The sequence below is a fragment of the Mus musculus genome, chromosome 3 (genome assembly GCF_000001635.26).
Source record: "Mus musculus strain C57BL/6J chromosome 3, GRCm38.p6 C57BL/6J".
Taxonomy (NCBI): domain Eukaryota; kingdom Metazoa; phylum Chordata; class Mammalia; order Rodentia; family Muridae; genus Mus; species Mus musculus.
The window spans coordinates 124,285,982-124,312,521 of NC_000069.6; the positions used below are offsets into that span (position 1 = coordinate 124,285,982).

The 26,540-nt window shown below is 38.7% G+C and overlaps 1 pseudogene; it reads left to right on the forward strand.

The window, feature by feature from the left end:
• Positions 1–6,056: 6,056 nt before the first annotated feature.
• Positions 6,057–6,524, forward strand: Gm9372 (annotated as a pseudogene).
• Positions 6,525–26,540: the final 20,016 nt, after the last annotated feature.

The following is a 26,540-nucleotide window of genomic DNA, read 5'->3' on the forward strand; positions in this document are numbered from 1 at the left end:
TCAAAATATCACTTTTTGCAGATGATATGATAGTATATATAAGTGACCCTAAAAATTCCACCAGAGAACTCCTAAACCTGATAAACAGCTTCGGTGAAATAGCTGGATATAAAATTAACTCAAACAAGTCAATGGCCTTTCTCTACACAAAGAATAAAGAGGCTGAGAAAGAAATTAGGGAAACAACACCCTTCTCAATAGTCACAAATAATATAAAATATCTCAGAGTGACTCTAACTAAGGAAGTAAAAGATCTGTATGATAAAAACTTCAAGTCTCTGAAGAAAGAAATTAAAGAAGATCTCAGAAGATGGAAAGATCTCCCATGCTCATGGATTGGCAGGATCAACATTGTAAAAATGGCTATCTTGCCAAAAGCAATCTACAGATTCAATGCAATCCCCATCAAAATTCCAACTCAATTCTTCAACGAATGAGAAGGAGCAATTTGCAAATTCATCTGGAATAACAAAAAACCTAGGATAGCAAAAACTCTTCTCAAGGATAAAAGAACCTCTGGTGGAATCACCATGTCTGACCTAAAGCTTTACTACAGAGCAATTGTGGTAAAAACTGCATGGTACTGGTATAGAGACAAACAAGTAGACCAATGGAATAGAATTGAAGACCCAGAAATGAACCCACACACCTATGGTCACTTGATCTTCGAAAAGGGAGCTAAAACCATCCAGTGGAAGAAAGACAGCATTTTCAACAATTGGTGCTGGCACAACTGGTTGTTATCATGTAGAAGAATGCGAATCGATCCATACTTATCTCCTTGTACTAAGGTCAAATCTAAATGGATCAAAGAACTTCACATAAAACCAGAGACACTGAAACTTATAGAGGAGAAAGTGGGGAAAAGCCTTGAAGATATGGGCACAGGGGAAAAATTCCTGAACAGAACAGCAATGGCTTGTGCTGTAAGATCGAGAATTGACAAATGGGACCTAATGAAACTCCAAAGTTTCTGCAAGGCAAAAGACACCGTCAATAAGACAAAGAGACCACCAACAGATTGGGAAAGGATGTTTACCTGTCCTAAATCAGATAGGGGACTAATATCCAACATATATAAAGAACTCAAGAAGGTGGACTTCAGAAAATCAAATAACCCCATTAAAAAATGAGGCTCAGAACTGAACAAAGAATTCTCACCTGAGGAATACCGAATGGCAGAGAAGCACCTGAAAAATTGTTCAACATCCTTAATCATCAGGGAAATGCAAATCAAAACAACCCTGAGATTCCACCTCACACCAGTCAGAATGGCTAAGATGAAAAATTCAGGTGACAGCAGATGCTGGCGAGGATGTGGAGAAAGAGGAACACTCCTCCATTGTTGGTGGGATTGCAGGCTTGTACAACCACTCTGGAAATCCGTCTGGCGGTTCCTCAGAAAATTGGACATAGTACTACCGGAGGATCCAGCAATACCTCTCCTGGGCATATATCCAGAAGATGCCCCAACTGGTAAGAAGGACACATGCTCCACTATGTTCATAGCAGCCTTATTTATAATAGCCAGAAGCTGGAAAGAACCCAGATGCCCCTCAACAGAGGAATGGATACAGAAAATGTGGTACATCTACACAATGGAGTACTACTCAGCTATTAAAAAGAATGAATTTATGAAATTCCTAGCCAAATGGATGGACCTGGAGGGCATCATCCTGAGTGAGGTAACACATTCACAAAGGAACTCACACAATATGTACTCACTGATAAGTGGATATTAGCCCAAAAGCTAGGATACCCAAGATATAAGATACAATTTCCTAAACACATGAAACTCAAGAAAAATGAAGACTGAAGTGTGGACACTATGCCCCTCCTTAGAAGTGGGAACAAAACACCCTTGGAAGGAGTTACAGAGACAAAGTTTGGAGCTGAGATGAAAGGATGGACCATGTAGAGACTGCCTTATCCAGAGATCCACCCCATAATCAGCATCCAAACGCTGACACCATTGCATACACTAGCAAGATTTTATCGAAAGGACCCAGATGTAGCTGTCTCTTATGAGACTATGCCGGGGCCTAGCAAACACAGAAGTGGATGCCCACAGTCAGCTAATGGATGGATCACAGGGCTCCCAATGGAGAAGCTAGAGAAAGTACCCAATGAACTAAAGGGATCTGCAACCCTATAGGTGGATCAACATTATGAACTAACCAGTACCCTGGAGCTCTTGACTCTAGATGCATATGTATCAAAAGATGGCCTAGTCGGCCATCACTGGAAAGAGAGGCCCATTGGACACACAAACTTTATATGCCCCAGAACAGGGGAACGCCAGGGCCAAAAAGGGGGAGTGGGCGGGTAGGGGAGTGGGGGTGCGTGGGTATGGGGGACTTTTGGTATAGCATTGGAAATGTAAATGAGCTAAATACCTAATAAAAAATGGAAAGAAAAAAAAATTCAAATAGAGCATTGAGGTTGTGCTGGGGGAACAGAATGAGGAAAAATTACCGAAAAGGGAGCCTGTAATTTAAAACTGTCAGTCAAAGGGAATCGTGACATTGGCAAACAGTTTGCTGGGTTCCACATAGGACTCGTGTGGTAAGCATGCATGTGTGCCAGTCCTAGGGAAAGCCAACTGAATTTCTCCATCTCTTTCCTTGGTGCTTTATTCCTTACATAATGGTCTCTTAATCTTATCGCCAACGTGATGGGGATAAATGCAAAGAAGCGAATTTTAAAAATATTATATTAGGTTCACTTAATGTCTGATGTGGAACTCTGAAAAACCCAGTTACAAAATCGAGTGGAAAGTGAAAATATAGGATAATACTGTCTCTGCATGGGAGACTGAAGCTTCCTCTTGTCCATTCTGATCTCCGAGGGAGGGGTTGCCCAGGAAAGATCACGGAAATGCTAAGGGGTTTTAGGTTGAACGCCTGACCTCTCTTCTACCTCGCTCTACACCCAGCAAGCGGAGAGCACCTCTCCGGGGAGGAGGCAAACGGATTGTTTCCTGAAGCAGTGGGCAGAACAACGAAAGAACTGACAATATTCCGACTTATACTTCCAAAGAATTTTCTAGAGAATATAATTCTTTCTACGAAAACTGCAGGACTCTAAGGAGAAAGGACTCATACCTTCAAGAAGAAAGTGCTGCCACCTACAGGAAAAAGACCAAACTAGCGTCTGTAGGAAAGGGTGGGAGGTGGGGAGGGCAGGGAGAGGAAGTGGCAAGCCTCCAGAGGAACGAAAACTGCCTTCAAAATCTTAAACCTAATGGATCCTATGTCCTTGCTATCCCATTTCACATACACCAACCACCTGTGGCCAGCAAGTGCTTAAAATATGGGTTGTCTGGCCAAGTCTGTGTTATTCTTAAGCCTAATAGTTTAGTTGATTAGACCACTTTTCAACCCAATAATAAAGCCAACATAGAATTTTTATTTGTTAAGTAAATCAAAACCATGATCAAGAGACTATGTTGACCTTTTCTGAGCACAGACCATTTTCCTGTGATAAAAATTTAGCTTGGAATTGGTGTTCAATAATTAAAGGATGTCGGCTACCACGTTCCCGTTCTGATGTCAGAGCAGTACTATTGTGAGATCTATCACTATGTCTTGCATTGCTACTCAAGGTACAAAACTGCTTATCAATATAGCAGAATTTGTAAGATTTTATCCAATTTTTGTATCTGCTAATTGCCATAGCAAACATTTCAGATGTAAATAACACTTGATAACCAGATATATATTTGACATGTATATATATATATATATATATATATATATATATATATATATATATATATATTCAGATATATAGGCATATATATGTTGTGTGTATACATATTACATATGTATGTACATTATATGTACATACATATTTATTCATATATGTGTGTATATACTTATGAAGAGACACCTGCTGTGTTCTTCTTTCCATTAAACACTAATTACAAGGCTTACAAAAAAAGTGTGTGTATGTATACACACACACACACACACACACACACATATATATATACATACATACATATATATATATACATATACATACACACACACATATATATAAACTGTCTACAGATACTTTAGTAAAAAGGTGGTTAGATATCACAAACCTTAAATTAGTTTCTCTAAAGGTAAATAAATGAACAAGAAAGAGTTTTAGTAGTAAGTAATATAAATGTTTCCTTTAGTTTGGGAGAGCTGCCAAAATTCTCATTTAGACAATTAATTAATAACCTTGGAGCTATTTTATGGAGGAAATATCATATGCAATAACAAATTAGTGATTCATGGTTAACTTATCCTAGTTCAGATTATCATTGCTACAATAAAACACTACAACCAAAGTAATGGGAAGGAAAAAATTACTCTTCCACATTTTCTTTCACCATTGAAGGAAGTCAGGACAGGAACTCAAACAGGGCATGATCCTGGAGGTTGGAGCTGATGCTGAGGCCATGAGGAGTGTTCATTACCTACTGGCTTGCTCAGCTGCTTTCTTACAGAACCCATGGGGCTGAGCCCTCCTCCATCAATCACTGTTTCATAAAATGCCCTCCAGGCTTGCCTGCAGCTAGATCTCATGGACTATTTTGTAAGTTGAGGTTCCCTCCCCTCAGAGGTAACTTTACCCCCTGTCAAGTTGATGTAAAACTTTCCCAAACAATGGTGTGATGTTATTTCTCATGTGTGATTTTAAAGGCACTAGCTCCTTATAGTTAGAAACAAGTAATGAATAATCTCAACATAGTGCACAAAGGACACACAAGCAGTGCAAAAGTACTTCTGACAGGCAATTCTCTTTGCAAAAAATTTAAAAAAATAAAAAATAAAAGAATTTCTAAGACCAAAATTGGGTTAGCAAGGAGACAGGCAGTGTGGTTGGAATCTATTCTAACACTATGTATTTTCCCCATTTTCGGAGATCCATCTCACGGGCTTTCAAGATTGAGTAGTTTTAAAAACTGAAGCACGGGTGATGAAGGAAAGTGGGAAGCAAGTGGTTACTTAGGGCAGAAGTTATTTCACTTTCAGGAATGCAGCGGGGCCCTTGAATGACTAACCCTTTTACTAGGTAAGGAAAATTAGAATGTTTAAAAGGTGTGGAGCTAAAAAGATCTGATGAAAGTCCTATGAGGTGGGAGGGATTAAAATATATTTGAATTCCTTCCCCTAGACAAGTTTCACAGTTTTTTGACAGAAAAAAATGACTAATATTTAATATTTTATGGGATCAAATAGTTAACTGATACTATTTATAAGAATCTATGGAATAGAAATTGGAAGAAATCTTTAACAGTTCATTTTTAATGGATAGAGTTTAGTAAATCTGCTTTAGTGTTATTCTGAGCTGTGGTGGATTTCTAGAGCTGGCGTTGTTTTGTGTTTTCTTATTTTTTTGTGGGAATAGTGTTTCTGTCTTCTAAAATATACTCCTTATGTTTTTTCCTGTGACTCGAGAAGGAACTGCTGAGTTAGAACTGGAAGCGATTATGTGGCTATGTTGTGACATTGGTTATAAAGAGAGACCATGACTGTGGAAAGACAGGACACTTAGATGCTTACTGGTCACTAATGGCAGACGCTAAAACGCACACAGTCAGGGTGGATGGCACACTCCAGAAGGGACAGAGCCCGCAGCTTTCCCACATACAAGTGATACTGTGTGGAGTGTCAACCTCATACAACCCTGGTGGCACGTAGTACAGTCCAGCTGTTTCACAAGGTATGTCAGCAGGTGTAGCTGCTCAAAAGCCTAACAGTGTCCACAGGACTAGGTGGTTCCTAAGTTCTCAAGGGAAAATGAAAATGTATGCAGGGTATTCTTGTCTATAGCAATTGTGCTGGCTAGTTCTATGTCAACTTGACAAAAGCTGGATTCATTTGAGAGGAGGGAACCTCAACTAAGAAAATCCCTCCTTAGGATCGGGCTGTAGGCAAGCCAGGGTGCTATTTTCCTGATTGGCGATGGATGTAGATTTGATTTGGGATGGATGTAGATTGATGTGGAAGGTTCCATTCCATTGAGGGCAGCGCTATCCCTGGGCTTGGTGTTCCTGGGTTCTATAAGAAAGCAGGATGAGCTCTTTCTCTTGCGGCTATGGCACCGGCAAGAGAGGGAAGTGTCATGGTCTCCGTACTGCCCGGAAGCTCTGCAGTCACCGACGAGACCAGAAGTGGCATGATAAACAGTTCAAGAAAGCCCACTTGGGCATAGCCCCGAAGGCCATTCCGTTTGGGGGTGCCTCTCGTGCAAAGGGAATTGTGCTGGAAAAAGTAGGGGTTGGAGGCAAACAGCCAAATTCTGCCATCCGGAACTGTGCCAGGGTGCAGCTCGTTAAGAACAGCAAGAAGATCACAGCATTCATGCTCAGTGATGGCTGCTTGAACTTCATTGAGGAAAATGATGAACTTCTGGTTGCTGGATTTGGTCAAAAAGGTCATGCTGTAGGTGATAATCCTGGTGTCTGCTTTGAGGTGGTTAAACTAGCCAATGTATCTCGTTTGGCTCTATACAAAGGCAAGATGGAAAGACCACGATCATAAAATTGACAATGGTTACAGTAATAAATTTTCATATTCTAAAAAAAAAAAAAAAAAAAAAAACAAAAGAAAGAAAGCAGGCTGAACAAGCCAGGAGGAATAAGTTAGGAACCAGCACCCCTCCACGTCCTCTACATCAGTTGCTGCCTCCAGGTTCCTGCCCTGTTTGAGTTTCTGTCTTAACTTCCTTCAAGGATGGAAGGTATATAGATCTGGAATTTCATCACAACAATTGTAACCATAACTAGGAAAGCCATGTTATTAATCATTGCCCAAAGTGAAACCAGTAAGTGATAGTTAAATAAAAATGTTTGGCTTATCACATAAACATTACTCAGCAGCAAGAAGGAGTTAAGTACTGATAATTCATTACAACGTGGACAGACCCCTGAGCACAGTGCTAGGTAAAAGAAGCCACAGCACACAGTGTACCATTTCACTGACACAAAACTCCTAGCACAGGTAGATAACAGAGACAGAGTTGACCTGCGGTTCCCAGAGGCAGGACAAAGCGAAAGACACATGACAGAGAAAAAGGATGTGTTTCATAGTAGCAGTCATGATCCAACATTGTAGTAATTTCACAATTCTGAGACTATAGTAACTCCTATGCTAACTATATTCCAATAAATCTGCTCCCAATAAATACATATACATACATACATACATACATATACATACATACATACATACATACTTTCATACTCATGAGATGATGATATATAAAGATGGATTTCAACCAGGTTTCAAGACATAGGAAAAATCAGCACTGTGCCCTGCTAATAGCAAAATGATAAAAAGTTCACTGACAGTAAATTCATAAAATTAGAAAAAAATCCAAGTTCAGTGCACTTAGAGATTTACCTTACTCTAAATGGATTTCTTTGTCTGAAATTAATTAAAATTAACTGTTTTATTAGGACTAATTAGATATTAGGCTATTAACTGAGATATCCATTTGAAATTTATTCTTTCATATATCTATCTATCTATCTATCTATATCTATATATCTATATCTCTATATATCTATATATCTATATCTCTATATATCTATATATCTATATCTCTATATATCTATATATCTATATCTCTATATATCTATATCTCTATATCTCTATATATCTATATATCTATATATCTATATATCTATATATCTATATATCTATATATCTATATATCTATATATCTATATATCTATATATCTATATATCTATATATCTATATATCTATATATCTATATATCTATATATCTATATATCTATATATCTATATATCTATATATCTATATATCTATATATCTATATATCTATATATCTATATATCTATATATCTATCTATATATATATCTATATATATATATATATATATATATATATATCTATATCTATATATATATATATATAGATATCAATGGGGATCAATATGTTTTCATGCCCAGAAAATACTTTTCTTGTGATTTTCTTTACTAAATTATTTTATTTACATTCCAAATGTTGATCCCGCTTCCCTGTTCTGCTTCCCAGAGTTCTTTACCCCATATTCCCTCCCCTTTGCCTCTGAGAGGGTGCTCCCCTACCCACTTACCCCTCTCATTCCCCCACTCCCTCACCTCCCCCCCCCCCAGCATTCCCCTTCCCTGGAGCATCAAGTCTCTACAGGATTAGGCACATCATCTCCCACAGAGAAAGTCTTCTGGTACATGCCTTCCAGGGGGCCAGGGGCCAGCCCATGTATGCTCTTTGGTTGGCAGTTTAGTCTTTGGGAGCTCTGAGGTATCTAGGTTTGTTGATGCTGTTGTTCTTTCTATGGGGTTGCTATCCCCTTCAGTTCCCTTAATCCTTCCCCTGACTCTTCCATAGGGGTCCGTGACCGCAGTTCAATGATTGGATGTAAGTATCTGCATCTGTCTCAGTCAGTTGCTGGTAGAGCCTCTCAGAAGACAGACATGCTAGGCTGCTGTCTGGAAGCACAACATGGCATCAGTAACAGTTTCAGGGCTTGGTGCCAGGACATGGGATGGATCCTTAGTTGGGGCAGTCACTGAATGGCCTTTCTTTCAGTCTCTGCTCTATTTTAGTCCCTGCATTTCTTTTAGACAGAAACAACTTTGGGTCAAAAATTTTGAAGGCAGGCCCCATCCCTCCACTGGGGGCCATGTCTACCTACTGGAGAAGGTCTCTTTTGGTTCTACTCACTGTTGGGCATTATAGCTAAGGTCATCTCCATTGAGTCCTGGGAGTTTCTCACATTCAAGGTTTCTGGGACTTTCTAGAGGTTGCCCCTTTCTACCACCCTTAACAACTTTATGTTTCTATTCGTTCTCTTGGCCCTTTGGGCTTCTCTCCTGTCTCCCCACCACCATACCTGATCCTGCCCTTGTATTCCCCTCTCCACTCCCCTCTTCCTTCCAGGTCCCCCTCCCTCCGCCTCCTGTGATTATTTTGCTCCCCATTCTAAGTGACTTGAAGCATCCTCACTTGGGCCTTCCTTCTTGTTAAACTTCATATGGTCTATGAGTTGTATCATGGGTATTCTATACTTTTTGGCTAATATCTACTTATCAGTGAGTACATACCATTCATGTCCTTTTGGGTATAGGCTACCTCCCTCAGGATGATATTTTCTAGATCCATCTATTTGCCTGCAAAATTCATGATGCCCTCATTTTAATGGCTCAATAATATTCCATTGTGTAAATAAACCACACATCTGTATCCACTCTTCAGTTAATGGACACCTGGATTGTTTCCAGCTTCTGGCTATTACAAATAAGGCTGCTGTGAACATAGTGGAGTACTTGTCCTTGTGGAATGATATAGCATCTTTTATACCGTGCCCAGGAACAGTATAGGTTGGTCTTCAGGTAGAACTATTTCCAATTTTCTGAGGAACTACTAGATTGATTTCCAGTTTGTAATTCCACCAGCAATGGAGGAGTGTTCCTTTTTCTCCACATCCTTGCCAGCATGTACTGTTAATGGCAGTTCTCGATCTTAGTTATTCTGCTTGGTGTAAAGTGGAATCTCAGGGTTGTTTTTCATTTGCATTTCCCTGATGACTAAGGATGTTGAACATATCTTTAAGTGGTTTTCAGCCATTGGAAATCCCTCTGCTGATAATTCTCTGTGCCCCATCCCCTTTTAATTAGTTTTCAAATTTGGTTCTTTTAGAGTCTAACTTCTTGAGTTCTTTGTATATTTTGAATATTAGCCCTCTATAGGATGTAGTGTCAGTAAAGATCTTTTCCCCAGTCTGTAGGTTGGCATTTTGTCCTATTGACAGTGTCCTTTGTCTTATAGAAGCTTTTCAGTTTCACAAGGTCCCATTTGTCAATTGTTGATGTTAAAGCCTGAGAGATTGGTGTTCTGTTCAGGAAAATTTCCCCTGTGCCTATGTGTTGAAGGCTATTTCCCACTTTCTCTTCTATTAGATTCAGTGTCCTTGGTTTTATGTTAATGCCCTTGATCTACTTGGACTTGAGCTTTGTACAAGGTGATTAATACGGTTTAATTTGCATTCTTCAACATGCAGACAGCCAGTTAGACCAGCACCATTTGGTGAAAGTGCTCTCTCTCTTTTCTTTTTCTACTGTAGGGTTGTAAAGTTAAATTTTTCAAACCTTATTTTTAAATGATGGTTCTTAAAAGCTTTAGCCTCCCTTTTAGCCCACCACCCTCCAGAGGTGGGAGTGCACCTGCTTAGAAGTGTTTTTGGGAGCAACTCCCATTTGTGTATTCTAGAAATTGACAGTTCAGTTCAAAGATCAACAGCAGCAGCTCGATCCACTCACAAACACTTCAAGGATACACCAGCAGTCCAGTTCAATAGAGTCAGGATAGCAAACAAGAAGCAACAGCAGTGGCACTATGTAGCAGAGACAGCCAGGCCTTAGCCTCAGCACAAGTCAGCAGGAGGCTACCAAGGCCAACAGGAATGTCAGGAAAGGTTCTTTGTTGTAAGTCTTCTAGTGAAGTGAAGATCAGGTAAGATGATCAGATAAGATCAAGAAGCTATGCAAGCAAGCCAAGCTTAGTCCTTCACTGTCGTCAAGACCTTTTTATACTCCCTCCAAACATCAGGTGCCTTAGCAAGTGAGTCTGACTTAGCAAAACTCCAAAGGAGTCTGTCTCAGCTGTCATCATGCTGCCAAACAGTCGGAGTCTTTCCTATGCCCAGGAAAGGCCTGGGCATAGGAAAGAAAGCTTCTTTTTTTTGTGCATTTCCCTCTATGGAGTCCTGACAAATGGAGCTCAACTACGCAGTATAATGTAAACTAATACTTGTGTGTCATTAGCGAAGAATCCATCACCCTTCACTGTGTGTCCTTTCAAGTGCTTGCTTTAGCCGAACACGCTTTCTCCCGTCTGTTTCAGTGAAACATTCCTTCATGTATTTGCCTCAGCAAAATACCATCCAACACAACTGACTTTCCAAAGAACCCTTGAGTTTCCACTTCATATAGTTTTGGCTTCTTTTTCAAGAATCAAATATCCATAGGTGTGTGGGTTAATTTCTGGGTCTTCAATTCTATTCCACTGATCTACCTCTCTATCTCTGTACCAATACCATGTTGTATGTATATATATACATATATACATACATATACATATATCACTATTACTCCGTAGTACAGCTTGAGGTCAGGGATGGTGATTCCCCCAGCTCTTTTATTGTTGAGAATTGTTTTCAATATCCTGTGTTTTGCTTTTCCATATGAAGTTGAGAATTTCTCTTTCCATATCTGTGAAGAATTGTGTTGGAATTTTGATGGGGATTGCATTAAATCTGTAGGCTGTTTTTAGTAAGATGTCCATTTTTACTATGTTAATCCTACCAACCCATAAGCATGGGAGATTTTTCCATCTTCTGAGGTCCTCTTCAATTTCTGTCTTCAAACATTTTAAAGAGTTTTTTAAATCTGAAAAGTTATACAGAATAAGTGAATCTTTGAAAGAGTGCATATTCTATAACTATTTAAAACAGCATTAAGTTCTAGTATATAACAGATATAAAGTTAGAAATTTTGCTCTTTCATTTGTATACCTAAAATTTGAAAGCATTTGATGAAATTAATGTAATAGGTAACTAATATAAAGACATATTCATGCTTCAGATGGACTTTGGCATCCACAGGCCATCCTAGACCTGATCTTTTACATATAGCTAAGGGGAGAAATAAGAATGATGTTACTTTAAATAAAGAAAATAAGAAAACAAATTCAAAACAATAACAAGACAGTAAGCTCAAATGGAAAATTTATTTTATGTAAATGGCATAAATAGGACAACTTGAAAACCTACAGATTAAAAAGACTCAGTTCTAAACTTTTCCTAGAATGTTCGGTATTTAAATCTATTTTTCTTCATTGAATTTACATGTATTTCCTTATTTTTAATTGACACATATGTATCACTGCAGTATACAATTTTAGTACACATTTCCACTACACAATTATCAGATTATGGTATTATGTATTTATTACCAAATACTGATACAACTCTGTGTGTTTGTTTGTTTGTGTGTGTGTGTATTTTATGTAACAGCCAATATTCTACTATTTTGAAATAATTAACTTAGTCATGATAGTTCTAGAATTTATTTCTTCTATAAAACCAAACTATTGATTTACTAACTACCTGGTCTCCTTCTCCCAGCACATCCTCCTAGACTCTGATAAGCCCTATGTACTATGCTCTTCTATAAGGTCAACCTTTCAACTTACACACACGAGTGGATCATAAAATACTCATCTCTCTGTTCCAGACGTTATTTATTTAATATCATTAATTTTCCATCCGTTTAACAGAAAATGACAAATTTCTTTCATTTAGATAGCTGAAAACATTCGATGATGTCAAACATAATAAGATTGCATAAACACAGGTCCAGATGACTTGGACATTTCTCTATCCATTTCCTTGGGAAGGGAAGTGTTATTGCTAATCCCAACGGCAGTTTTGTTCACCATTTTGAAAACTCTGTTTTTTTTTCCATAATGTTTGCACTAATTTGTACGCCCACCAACAGCACACACAGATGGCCTCTGCTCCACTTGCTCACCAACTGGTATTTATCATCATTTGTTTGAGATTTAGTCATAGTTTGTTTTCATCCTCTCTGGTTACCATTGTACTGTGGAAGGAAGTCTACATTGTGTATCTTGTTAATGATCCTTACTTGTTATCCAGACACTGTGCAGTCTCCTTCCCCACACTGAATCAGGGTGATGTGGGTGATATCTTATGTCAAATATCTTGATCAAGGAATCACAGAATCCTTATGTGAATTCTGAGGCTAGATAAAGACTCCTTCACCCCAAACCTAGGATGAGGAATCCTCTTACCCTTCCCTGATCTTACCCAAGATTTCTGGAAAGGTATCTATGGAAAGAAACCCTGCCTCTCAGCTTTTTCCCTTTGTGATTGGATGTTTGGAATTGGATCCCTGAGTCTCAGTTATGTGTTCATGTTCCTGAAACTTCATAAATCAAGTTGGATTCTCTAACTGATTTTCCCAAATTCAAAAACAATCAGGTGTGGGAGAGGGCTGGGAGTGAGAATTGAAATTGGAGGTGGGGTGGAGATGATGGTGGGCATCTCTGGTGACTAGCTGGGAGTGCATAGATGATATCCCCACCAGAGGGGAATATTTAGGCTGAAGTGGCTACTTCCTGTAGGCAGAAAGGACTTTCAGAGAAGGGAGGGGCATATTAATCCACCCACAAAATCTTTAACTCAAAATTAGTCTCGCCTACAAGATGTAAATGGATAAAGATGGTGTAGAGGCTTAGGAAGAGCAGACCCAATGACTGCCCCAATGTGAGAACATTGCATATGAGAAATGCAACCATTGTCACTTTTCATGATATTCTCCTATGCTTAAAGATAACAATCTAGCATAACTGTCTCCTGAAAGGCTTCATCCAGCAGCAGATGAGGCAGTGCAGAGACACAGTCAAACATCAGGTGGAGCCCAGGGAATCTTGTGCAAGAGTAGGGGAAAGAGCTGAGTGAGCTGGTGGGGTCAGGGACACCACAAAAAGACCCACAAAGTCAACTAACCTGGGATCATAGGGGCTCACATAGCCTGGGATACCAATTGGGAGCATGCAGGTGCAGGACTAGACCCTCTACACATTTGTAACAAATGTGCCACTTGGTCTTTATGGGGGTCACTAACAAGCATGGGGAGGAGGCTGTCTCACTCTCTGCTCCCTGCCTTTGGCTCTCTTTACCACTACCTGGACTGCCTAGTTGGGCCTCAATGGAAGAGGATATGCCTAGTCCTGCTGGGACTAGATGTCACAGGGTGAAGTAATACCCAAGAGTGGGTCCCCTTCTCTGAGGAGAAGAGGAGCAGCAATGGGGGAGGGGCTTGTAAGGGTGGGACTGGGAAGAGGAGGAGGAGGGGGTTCGTGATTGGGATGTAAAGTAAATAAGAAAAAGTAATAGAGGGTCGAGAGTAATGGATCTGCAGTTGGGATTACTGCTGCTCACACAGAAGACTATGACATAGTTCCCAGCTACCACAAGGCAGCTCACACCTAAGACTGCAGGTCTTATGGACCCTCTGCCTTCATGTGGTCTCAGTAGGTACCAGGTATTCACACAGTGCCTATATGTGCATACATGAAGGGCAGTGGGTATGGGGGAATAAAGGGAGTGGGAGAAAACCCGTGTCCCACCAGAGTTCTGGTGCTCTGGGCCGGTGGACACGGAAGACTGCAGTATGCTTTCCATGCGACCCGGCTGGATGTCTGGCTGTGGGAAGCTACAGACCCAGCCCGCGGGGGTGGACAAGGGGCAGTCCTAGGTAACAGGTTCTCGGTCTTGGGCATCTCAGACACCTAAGGCACCATGGAAGAGCTGAGAAAAAATGGGTGCCCCAGGGGTGAGTTGGTCAGGCTCGGGCTGAAGGGAGGAGAAGGCAGAGAGAGGGGGGAGCTAGGTGGTTCCCAAGCAGGCAATAGTCCTTGGTCAGGTCTGTGGCTGGAGAACCTTCTGGTGGGTGGGAGGTTAGATGTGGCTCTTTAGGGGAAAGCCTATTCCATCATTCAAGCAAGGCAGGCTTTAATGAGCAGAAACAGCCTATGGTTTTAGAGCTTTATTGTAGAAAGGCAGAGAGAAAGAGAGAAGCTAGAAAGAGGGAGAGAGGCTGGCCATGGCCACGTTGAGAGAGAGGGTAAGGAGAGAGAGAAGGAGGACTAGATATGAAAGTAAGAAAGATGAGCGCTTAAAGAGAGAGAAGAGGGGCCAAGCAGCCCCTTTTATAGTGGGCTGGGCTACCTTGCTGTTGCCAGGTAACTTTGGGGAGGAGCATACCTGGCTATAGTCAGATAACTGTGGGGGTGGAGTCTTGCCAGAATTCCAGAAGCTTGGGACATTGTCTGCATCACAGTCACAGAATTATGGAGTTGGGGTTCTATGATGTCAGGTGCCTGTCTCTGGGAACGTGGCTCACCTTTCTGTCCCTTGTAATGTTTTCTACTGGGTCCCCGGAGCAAGCCTCATTCAACCAAGATAGGCTGGCTGCCTTTCACGGCCCCACACATGACGACTTTGACACATCAAGTGAAGATATATAAAATATCTTAAATCTCAGTAGTATTACTCAGTTCATTTGAACTATAACACTTTGGTTTGCTTGTTTTAATTTAGTTTAGTGATATTTTCAAATAGTATTAGTCATACTATTCAGTGTGTATATTCTCAGACTAATTCTTTTCTGTTTTTTTTTTCCCTTTGTCATAAGTTGTCTTTATTTTCTTCTTTTTTAGGATACCAGCACTGGACAATGAATTTGAGTTTAGTTTTTTGTTTGTTTGTTTGTTTGTTTCTGCACTTATAGAAACTCTGAAGACCAAAATGGAGCAGGATTTCTGGAAAATTCATGTAGGTTAGAGTGAAAGCTTTACAAGGGTAAATAAGTGAAATTAAGTTGCATATATGGAAGTCGGATTTCAAATGACCAAATTTAGCAAGACAATAAGGCAAGAAGTAAACCCTGTATCCCTGTATTATTCAGGGATATATATATATATTCTATCATTTTCATATATCTCTATATATTCTATACATATTCATATATATTCTATACATATTCATATATATGTTTGGACTAAGTTCAGTTCTTTCCTGCACGTGTATCCATAACATTTTTTTTCTCTCCCGTTTATATTCCAAAAAGAACAGCATAACAATTTTAAAAAGAAGCCCATTTTTTCATTAAATTAGATATAGCACTTAGATTAAATACCAACTAAGAATGGTCTATGATGGTATCAGGACAAAATAGAGTAGGTTATGTGAATCACTTTGGTTTAGAAAACTTAATCCTACAGAGTTCTGCACCATTGTCCCATCTGAGGACTGTATTTCTAATCTGGGTTTTGAGAGTGATGTCACCGATCAGTCTACAAATAATATTTTGGTCTATAACTTCTATAGTGACATTGAGGGAATAGTTGGCTGGAGAATTAGAGCAGCTAAGAGAGTTAATGCTGTTCTATATACAATTTTACGTTCCCCTAATGCTAAATATATGGATCCTTGCACCATGCTACAGTGGCAGACGGTTATTCTGTTTAATGATATACACCAAGATTTTTCCCATCCAAATACTAACGAGGCCATGACCCTGCTTAGCTTCCAGGATCAGATGGAATAGCATGTGCTCACACTGAGCTTTTTTAAAAAAATATTTATTCATTCATTTATTCATTTACATCCCAGTGTTATTATGCAGATCTTCCCCTCATACCACCCTCCCCCTTTCTTTTCTGAAGAGTGAGCTTCCCTCTGAGTGTTAGTTCCTCCTCAGTACATCTCTCCCCATCACGTTGCTTCAGGAATAGATTCATCCTCTCACACTGAGACCAGACAAGGCAGACCATTTAGAGGAACTTGATCCACAGGTGGGCAGGAAGGCAGGAAGGCAACAGACTCAGGAACAGACCCTGCTCCAGTTGCAGACCAAGCTTCTCATATGCTACATATGTGAAGGGGGCCTAGATCCAGCCCATGTTCACTCTTTGGTTGGTGATTCAGGCTCTGGGAATCATCAAGGGTCCAGGTTAGTTGACTCTGTGGGTGTTTCTGTAGAGTAACTGTCCTTGTCGGCCTCCTCAATCCTCTCAATTCTTCAATAAGACTCCCTGAGCTCCATCTACTGTTTGGCTGTGTGTCTCTTTATCTGTTTTGGTCACCTGTTGCCTCAGAGGACAGTTATGCCAGGATTCTCTCTGCAAGCATAACAGAGTACCATTAATAGTGCCAGGAATTCATTCTTTTTGCACCTGGGATCAGTCTCAATTTGGGGCAATCATTGGTTGGTCATTCCCTCTCTCTGTCTCTGCTCCATCTTTATCCTAGACACACTAGGTCGGACTTAGTATATTTTGACTTGGTATATTTTCCTTCTTTTTATTTCTTCTTTTTGTATGTAAATACATTCTATTCTATTCTATTCTATTCTATTCTATTCTATTCTATTCTATTCTATTCTATTCTATTCTCTCTTCCTTCCTTCTTTTCTTTCTTTCTTTCTTTCTTTCTTTCTCTTTCTTTTACCTAGGAGAACTGGGAAGTGAGTGTGATCAGGATTCATTATGTCAAATTCCCAAATAATCAGTAACTATTATGTTGGAAATAAATAAATAAATAATAGCAACATTTTTCACAATAAAATTTTGATTTAGTTTTGTACATTTTTCACATGTGCATCAAATAGGCCAAAATTAAATAAACAGGAACTTCATAGACAAAACAAACATACAAAGAAACCGCCCTTTATCTCTGGACCTTTAATCCATCTCGCACAAAATACTTACAGTGTAGCTAGGTACATATACAAAAGAGTTATTCGAATGTTTGGAATAAAACTCTTATTTTTGCAAGTTTTTGTTTACCTTTTACATTTTGAGCTAATGAACATGATTACACCACAAGTAAATTCAGAAGGCGGGCAGAGAACACCACAAAGACTGGTTTGGTCACCCAATAATATGTACAAAAATATAAAATGTAAATAAAGACCACAAGCAAATTGTCCCTGTAAAGTATTTCTAAGAAGAAAAACAAAACAAAACACAATAAGAAAGAGTACTTTGGAAGTTTTTTGTTGTGTTGTTTTGCTTTGGTTTTTTCCTACCCTGATGCTAGTACCCTAGTGGTTTTGCTGAAGTGGTAAAAACACACATTGTCTGAGTGTAGCAATCCCTTCTGTCAGCAAAAGGCTCCCTTCTCTACCAAAAGTGATTAAATTCTGAGACTGTGGGATGGGTCAAGTTAGGGCAGTTATTGGCTGGCAATTTCCTCAGTCTCTCTGCTCTACCCCTCATGCCTGTATCTAGCAGACAGGCTAATTTTAGGTTGAAAGCTTTGTGGTTGGTGTCTATAGCTTCACTGAGGTTCCTGCCTTACTACAGGGGACATTGCTACCTCTGGTTCCACATTCCTAATGATGTGAGTTACAGCTAGGGTTACCCCACCTTTCAGAGGAGAAGGGGAGGGGATGGGTGAAGAACTGGGAGGGGGTGTGTGACCTAGAGGAGGGCAATGAGTGGAATGTAAAATGAATAAGTAAAAGTCAAATTAAAAAAAAATCTGAGACCAGAAGTGTGGGGATGAACAGCTCACTATGGCATTAAATTTAACTTCTCCCATGTTTTTTGTCTCATTGTCATCCTCATTGCTCTTCCTGGCATCAACATCCTCATCTTTGTCATCTCAGCTGCCCTCTTGCCAGTAGTTGCCTGTTTCTTCTTCTTCATCTTTCTCATTGTCTGCCTCTATCTCCCCGTTCTCTGCATTAGCATTTCCATCGATGGGAGCGTTTCTTCCATTTTCTGTTTCCTCCACAATTACCTTCTTCCCTTTCACGTCCTTGGCGGTGATCCTTGAGCTCGTGTCCACTGTTCTGGGAAACAGGCTGGAGCACAGCTGTGATCCCATGCAGCTGGGGAGAAAGAGAACAAGTTCCAGGCATCTGGGAAGAGAGCTGTCAGCTGGGTCTTAAGAGGACAGGGTGATTAGGGGCCTTAAACAGTGAGAGGAAGAAGTCAAAGATGGTCGTTTGGAGGAGCAAGTGTCATTCATGAATCTTTTTATTTTTCCTTTTATTTTTTATTGGATATTTTATGTGTTTACTTTTCAAATGTTATGCCCTTTCCCGGGTCCCCTCCCCTACCTATTCCAAACACCCTCCCCCTGTTTCCATGAGGATGCTCCCCTCCTACCCACCCACTCCCACCTCACCACCCTGGAGAGCCTTCCCAGTACCTAGGGCTTCTCTCACTACTGATTCCAGACTATATCATCCTCTGCTATGTATGCTGCTGGAGCCATGAGTCCATCTATGGTTGGTGGTTTAAGTACCTAGGTGCTCGGGGGCGGGGGGGGGGGAGTATGGTTGGTTGATATTGTAATTCTTCCTGTGGGGTTGCAAACCCCTTCATCTCCTTCAGTCCTTTCTCTAACTCCATCAGGGTCCCTGTGCTCAGCCCAATGGTTGGCTGTGAGCATCTGCCTCTGAATTTGTCAGGCTCTGGCAGAGTTTCTCAGGAGACAGCTAGATCAGGCTCCTGTCTGCAAGCACTTCTTGGCATTCAAAATAGTGTCTGGGTTTGGTGTGTGTATATGGGATGGATCCCAAGGTAGGGCAGTCTCTGGATGGCCTTTCCTTCAGTCTCTACTCCACACCTTGTCTCTGTATTTTCTCCTGTGAGTATTTTGTTCCCCCTTCTGCAGACTTAAGGATCACGACTTTGGTCTTCCTTCATCTTGGGCTTTATTTGGTCTGTGAATTGTATCTTGGTTATTCCAAGCTTTTGGGCTAATATCTACTTATCAGTGAGTGCATACCATGTGTGTTATTTGTGACTGGGTTACCTCACTCAGGATGATATTTTATAGTTCCATGCATTTGCCTAAGGATTTCATGAAGTCATTGTTTTTAATAACTGAGTAGTATGGAAATCCATCAAGGTAGTCCACTATATAAACAAACTCAAAGGAAAAAAAACCCACATGATCATCTCATTAGATGCTGAGAAATTGTTTTGACAAAATTCAATACCCTTTCATGGTAAAAGCTTTGGAAAGATCAGGAAGTCAAGGCCCATGCCTAAACATAATAAAAGCAATGTAAAGCATACAAGTAGCCAACATCAAACTAAATGGAGAGAAACTTGAAGCAATCCCACTAAAATCAGGGACTAGACAAGGCTGCCCACTTTCTCCCTACTTATTCAATATAGTAATTGAAGTCCTAGCCAGAACAATTAGACAACAAAAGGAGATCAAAGGGATACAAACTGGCAAGGAACAAGTTAAAATATCACTATTTGCAAATGATATGATAGTATACTTAAGTAACCCCAAAAATTCCACCAGAGAACTCCTAAATCTGATAAACAATTTCAGCAAAGTAACTGGATATAAAATTATCTCAAACAAATTAGTGCCCTTCCTATACTCAAAGGATAAATAGGCTGAGAAAGAAATTAGGGAAACAACACCCTTCACAATAGTCATAAATAATATAAAATTCCTTGGTTTGACACTAACCCAGCATGTGAAAGATTTGTATGACAAGAACTTCAAGTCCCTGAAGAAAGAAATTGAAGAAGATCTCAGAAGATGGAAAAATCTCCCATGCTCATGGTTTAGCAGGATTAATATAGTAAAAGTAGCCATCTTGCCAAAAGCAATCTACAGACTGAATGTAATTCCCATCAAAATTCCAACTCAATTCTTCATAGAGTTAGAAAGAGCAATTTAAAAATTCATTTGAAATAATCAAAAACTTAGAATAGAGAAAACTATTCTCAATAATAAACGAACTTTTGGGGGAAATTACCATCTCTGATCCCAAGCTGTACTACAGAGCAATAATGATAAAAAACTGCATGGTATTGGTACAATGATAAGCAGGTAGATCAATGGAATAGAATTGAAGACCCAGAAATAAACCCACACACCTATGGTCACTTGATCCTTGACAATTGAGCTAAAACAATCTAGTGGAAAAAAGACAGAATTTTCAACAAATGGTGCTGGTTCAATGGGAGGTCAGCATGTAGAAGAATGCAAATCAATCCATTCTTATCTCCTTGTACAAAGCTCAAGTCTAAGTAGATCAAGGACCTCCACATAAAACCAGATATACTGAAACTAATAAAAGAGAAAGTGGGGAAGATCCTTGAACATACAGGCATAGGGGAAATTTTCCTGAACAGAACACCAATGGTTTATGCTCTAAGTTCAAGAATTGACAAGTGGGACTTCATAAAATTGCAAAGCTTCTGTAAGACAAAGAATACTTTCAATAGGACAAAACAGCAACCAAAAGATTGGGAAAAGATCATTACCAATCCTACATCTGATAGAGGGGCTTATATCCAATATATACAGAGAACTCAAGAAGTTAGACTCCAGAGAACCAAATGACCCTATTAAAATGGGGGTACAGAACTTAACAAAGAATTCTCAACTGAGGAATATCAAGTGGCCAATAAGCACCTAAAAATTTTCCAATATCCTTAGTCGTCAAGGAAATGCAAATCAAAACAAAGCTGAGGATACAAAAACTCAGGAGACAACAGATGCTGTTTAGGATGTGGAGAAAGGAGAACACTCCTCTGTTGTTGGTTGGATTGCAAGCTGGTAAACCACTCTGGAAATCAGTTTGGCATTTCCTCAGAAAATTGGACATAGTATTAGCTGAGGACCCAGCTATATCACTCCTGGGCATATACCCAGAAGATGCTCCAACATGTTACAAAGACACATACTTCACTCTGTTCATAGTAGCCTTATTTATAATAGCCAGGAGCTGGAAAGAACTCAGATGTCCTTCAACAGAGGAATGGATATAGAAAGTGTGGTTCATTCATGATTCTTATGTGCCATATGTATCCATCCACTGATTGAAGACTAAATTTGTGGATTTGGTTGTGTCTGAGTGTAAGACTAAGTGTAGCTTCACAGGAAAGTTCCCAAGTGTGATCCCAGCATGACTTCCCACTTCCATCTACAGTCCTGCAATAGAACATTAATGGAGTCTATGTATGGCCACACTTTGAATTAACAAGCCATTGTGTTTTGATTTTGAAAGTTCTAACAGTTATATACTGCTACCTGTTTTTTTATTTTCAACTTCCAGGTTGCCTGCAGCTTTTGTATGGGCTTAGTGGCCATTGCAAATTTTCCTTAGTGACATGTCTTGTCAGGCTCTTTAAGTATTCTCTTCAGAAATAAATATAGATTATCATGTTTTTCTTTAATAAATAAAATATTGGCTTTATAATGATAAACTCATCAAAATACCTGTGGGCGCATAGATTTTCTTCTATATAGCTTATATAGCTTATATTTACATAGTTTATATTTAGACAAATACATTTTGAAAATTTAAAATTTACTGGATTTATTTATTGAGGTTTTTTTTCTTTTTTCTATTCTGTTTTTGTGTGTTTCTTTCTTTGCTTATTTTGTGGGGCTGGAAGACATGTCAATGTGGTGTCTTAAAAGGTAATAAGACCATTTCATTTGCAGGAGAACTGACTCTTACACAATGTTATTGCATGTGTGTGATGTGGTTATTGGGCTCTGGTCATTGGGGTTTCATCCACTGAACCACCACAATCAATCACTTTTTAATTAACATTCATTTACTTAATACATATTGGCATTATGTCTGCATGTGTGCCTACATGCTGCAGGCATGGATGCAGTGACTACCAGGTCACAAAAGGGCATCTGACCCCCTACATCTGGAGTTCTAGATGGCTGCCTGTTAGCATGTATGTGATAGGATTTGAACCCTCTGGAAGAGCAGCTGGTGCTTTTAACCACTGAGCCATCTCTCCAGCTTCCCCTTACTGACTTTCGACAGTCATACATTAAGCATAAGAATGTTTAAGCAGTTCAAAACCAATCCTTTCTTCAGTACATTACCTTTGCTTAACTTAGATTTCCTTTCTGATGATAGCATTTTAAAGTTATAACTCAAAGTCGAATAATATACACCTCTGTTAATATTTTCCATCTTTGCTGAAATAATTTTTCTTAATGCAGCCCTTCTAGGGATTAGTATTTGGTCCTTTATATTAGCCTCCTTCATACAGAAGAAACCATATCAGAATCCTGTAATTGCAGCACCCACCGAGCCAAGGGAAGAGGTTTGTAATTCTGAGACCAGCCTGGTCAATTTAATGAGCCATAGGGCAAAAGAGTGAAAGAAGAAGCCTTATCATAATCATTTTGTGAAAGAATAAAATATTGTAACTGATAAAAGACTTTTAAAAACACCATTAGATACTAATTTATGATAGCTTGCCTGCAATGTGGTGCATATGTGCAATATAAATTATCTTAGGATTATTTAATTGGGAGTCAAGTATATTTCTTCTTGATATTTGATCTATTTCAGAGATGACATGGTTCTAAGAGTAGTATGGGAGAGAGAGGGTTAAGAAGTTCTTAAGTTACTGAATAAAATCTTTAATGGTTTATTGTTTTATCCACCATTTTAGGACAATTAAGTAAGCCAGTAACAAAACATTAGTAGAAAATTAGCTTTGCAGAACACAAAGTGCATATTTATTTATTACTTTGGAATAGCTTGAATAAATTTAGAGCAAAACCCACTAAAACATTTTCCTTGTCACTATTTTAAAAAATAATAGATTTATTTTGTAACAAAGGAGGGAAACGGTACTCTTCTTAGCCTTCTGGTCTTTATTATAAAATATTTCTGCCATGATTTTTCAGATTTTTTTCACCTCTCTTAATTAGCCCACTCTGTGAAAAGTATTCAATTCTGACATCCATTTTGTACCTTTGTTGGTAACTGGTGGCACGTTTCAGAAAGATAGTAACATGACATCATGTGAACCAAGGGAATGGAAATGAGGAATAGATTTTTATTTATGGGCAGTTGGAGGTGATCACTGGATATATTTTAGGACCTGTGGATTAGGTCCTGAAAAATACAAATTTGCCAGGAAAAATACAAATCTTGTTGGCCACAGAGGGGCATTTGATGGTGTCCTGCAGAAGGTTGACATGCAAAAGATAGTGAAACCATTGTTGTTTAATTGAGGGCTTGTTTGCATGGAGCAGTGTTCTATGCCATTGCAAACTTTTCTTTTAAAGATAATTGTATTTTATTCTCCTTCATATGAAAAATGTTTTAAAACACAGAAAAGTAATTACCACCTACAGGTTCAATCCACAGGGACAAGCAAACTGAATTAGTTATGATGAAATTATTAATTAAGTTTTTAGAAACTTCTTTTGATAGAGGCTACCAACATGGCTTCTTTATTTAATCTAAACCTTGCTTAATGCACTCTCTATTGTAACCAGACGTCCATGTTACACAATACATTGAATATTGCCATGATCACAAAATTCCATAAGAACAAAGTATGATCCATATAATGACACCCTCCATGAATGCTTAATAATTGAATTAGTAACAATCAAAAAGGTCTATGCTTAGGAACTTTTATTACATACACTCAAGTTTCCAATACAATTTTTTCACTGTAGCGATTTTACCATACACCATTCACATACTTGGAATCGTTCATTATTCTAAAATATATCCATTCTTTCTTAGTGTTAAGGAATTAGCCTGTTTTCTCTATATTGTATTCTTCGAAGAATTGAGAAGAATCACATTAGTTGTATTGTAAATATATATATATTGGAAACAAAATTGAGTTTTAGAATTAAAACACTGTGAATGAAGTCATAGGGTGGTATGTTTATATATTATTTGTATATGTCCTTACATATGGAGGACCAAGGTGGACATTGTGTATCCTCCTCTATGAGTCACTACATTATTTTCTGAGACAAAGTCTCTCATTTAATCCTAGAGGTAACTGCTTCGGCTAGATTGCTGAATGTGGGTGTCCAGACTCTGTCTGTATCTACTTGCCAGTGCTGGGGTTACAGGCACAGTCTGCCATGCTAGGCTTTTATATTCTCACTGGTCATCTAATGTCATGTCCTAATGCTTGTGTGACAAGCCCTTTAAGTCTCAGAAAGCAATCTCCCAGGCAATCTATGATGTTAATAGATTACAGTCCATAATAGATATGATATTTAGAAGAGATAATAGAGCACAGAATAGAAAATATTCTATTCATGTTTCTAGTCACAGTTGAATGTACTCTTTTGATCTCACATGTGGCTTTTACATATCTGCATGGTTCTGGCTTCCAATTAGTAGAAGACAGTTTGGAAAACATTGTAGATATGAAAGTAAACAATAATGCACATGACACAATAACATTTTTTATTAAAATAGCCCAGGGATGTTTGAATTGTTCAGTATATATACTTAGCACTATGTCAAACTAAAACCTTTCCAAATTGAGAAGACAAAATATTTGATTAATTGTTAAGTTATAGATTACTGCAGACTTCTCCCACTCTAGAATAACAATCTTTAAATAAAAATTCTTTTGGGGGCTGGAACGGAAGCAGATTAAGAATAAGAATAAGAAGAATAATAATAAGAATAATAAGATTAAGAATACTTGCTGTTCTGCCAGAGGACCTGGGTTCCACTCTCAGCACCCACACTATGTATCACAACCACTTGTAAATATAGTTCCATGGGATCTCCTCTAGCCTCAGAAGGCAACAGGTACATACAAGGTGCAGACAGACTTTCAACCACAAGCAAAACACTTACTTACACACTGAATAAAAATGAAAAATGAAAAACCTCTTAATTTTCACACCTCAGTTTGAAATCTAGTTTCATATATATAGACACTTTTCATTTTACAAGCAAATTGCCAACCTATTATTAAAATGTATTATTTGTGATATGTGTGGCTTCTCTTGCAGTTGCTATTTTCTTTCAGCTTTAGCTACATTGATGCGCCCCCCCCCCCCCCAGTTACACATGTTGGTTCCTATAACAGAAATACAACTTATAAATATATATGGTAAATAAAGTGATGACCCCAAAGACACATGTGTTCCTATACTCTAATAACGCTATCATACAAAACACAGTAGGTGGGTGAGAGTGGGGGCATAAAGATAGAATGATTATCTTGTAGTATTCTACTGGTTCTAGCAAACCATAAGACAGCAAGACAAAGAACTCAAAGAAGAAACAATGAAAAGAGATCTCAGAAAGACATGATTGTCAGTTTGCATATGAAGGCAGAAGACACAATGCAAGAAATCAAGTGACTCCAGTAAACTAAGGAAAGGCTACAGAGCAGGTTTTCCCCCAATGGGAACTCCAGAAGAGATGGACTATTGTTAACATCTTGCTATTAGCACATTGAAGCCAGCTTGGTCTCCTGACCTCTATAGTCAATTATAATTAATTCTTTCTTGTGTTTCAGTAAGCCACTAAATATATAGCAATGTTATAGAAGCATAAACATATATGATGAGTAAAGTTATTGCTGCAGTTATCAGGTAAAATATAATTTCTGCTAGAAAGTTTCATCTCCCAGCCAGCTCCTCAATCATTTCTTTATTCTACTTCATCCATTGCTCTGTTGGTCTCACTAGAGAGAGTGTTGATGATACAGGACACCAATTATTAACACAATGAAGGGCAGAGAACCTATCTTATGGCATATAAGATACATGTAGATAAACATGCTTGGATGAATGAATAAATCAAAATAATTATCTAATATGAGATATATCTAATTAGATATATATAAATCTAATCTATCTATATCTATATCTATATCTGCATCTGTATCTCTATCTATCTATCTATCTATCTATCTATCTATCTATCTATCTATCTATCTATCTATGTAACTATATATACATACACACACACACACACACACACACACACACACACACACATATATATACATCTTTTATAACTCTTCCTACAGTCATAACAGCTGATATCTAAATAGTATTAAACAATTAGTAAGTAATGTATTTACCTAAAGTTTAAGGAGGTTATATCATACTGCTGGTGATCCTAAATGTTTTCAAGTATACAAGTTCTG